Raw genomic sequence first — 1,053 nt, forward strand, 5'->3', positions numbered from 1 at the left:
TCTATTGAATTGACAAGGTCTTGGCAATGGGGTGGTACTTGGCTAGGATGAACAGCTTCTCTGTTTTCAATAAATTCAAATGATTCAGACAGAAATGTTTGCCAGACATGCTGTGAAACCTGTATATCAGAGGGCAGAATTAGAGATTTAATGAAGTATCATTTGCATGAGCATGATAGAGAAAGCCATTAGTTTTGATAACTTCACTTGTGATTTAAGGTAAAGAGAAATTAAAAGTGGCCCTAGTACTGATCCCTGTGGAACTCCAGTTGATGTGAAGATAAAGTGGATTATTTCCATGATGATACTGTAATGATAAATGATCATTGCTTTCTAAATGAACACATGGGCCAACATAAAAGCGCACACTTCTTTTAGTTTATGATCTCAAATGGAAAATTACTTGATATTACTGGTTCCCATTTCTAATAAAAGTAATGTATTTGAAAGATATTCACTTTCATTTTTATTAGTTTTAATATGACGTTTTATAACATTTTTAGCAGGTGGGCTGTTTCAACTAATATTTGTTTTGACATAGACAACTGCAAAATTGTCCTTGTTGCAGGTTGTGACCTTTTAATGTTTTGTAATGCCAAATTACGCTTGGTCCAACAAGTCCCTATATCAACCTCTCTCCTAAAACTCGTCTGTGTCTTGAATATTCTCCACAGGGAGGCGTCATGATGCCATGTAGATGGTATTATTTGTAATGGGTATTTATGAATATTTTACATTTATACATAATTTAGAGATTTGTTTTTAAGTAGCATGAAAAGGCAAAAAACTCAAATAAACAGATCCAAATCATGTTTTAAACAATTCGATCGCATTTTAAGTCTACTTAGATGTGGTGACTCATTTAGCTGTTGACATCAGAGCACGTTCAGCTGAAACTCCACCTCACTTTCTGCTTACGGTCGTTTGGAAGTTTATGGGCTGTGCGTAAAATTTCGGCTTCACTATAAGTATGGCGACTAATTCTTCTCTGCTATGATATTTGGTTTTCTTTCCATTCAAAGTGACCCCAAACTGGATAATACAGAAAAAAAA

The 1,053-nt window shown here is 34.6% G+C and overlaps 1 protein-coding gene across 1 annotated transcript in view; it reads left to right on the top strand.

Moving 5' to 3' along the window:
* Window positions 1–840: 840 nt before the first annotated feature.
* Window positions 841–1,053, top strand: part of LOC107577305 (prostaglandin E2 receptor EP2 subtype-like) — a 2,522-nt gene continuing 2,309 nt past the window's right edge. The window contains exon 1 of the mRNA XM_016263395.1: window positions 841–1,053. This exon is cut by the window's right edge and continues 827 nt beyond it. The gene's annotated coding sequence lies outside the window, so the exon portion shown is untranslated.

Source organism: Sinocyclocheilus grahami, unplaced genomic scaffold, assembly GCF_001515645.1.
Source record: "Sinocyclocheilus grahami isolate Dianchi unplaced genomic scaffold, SAMN03320097.WGS_v1.1 scaffold5668.1, whole genome shotgun sequence".
NCBI classification, from domain to species: Eukaryota; Metazoa; Chordata; class Actinopteri; order Cypriniformes; family Cyprinidae; genus Sinocyclocheilus; species Sinocyclocheilus grahami.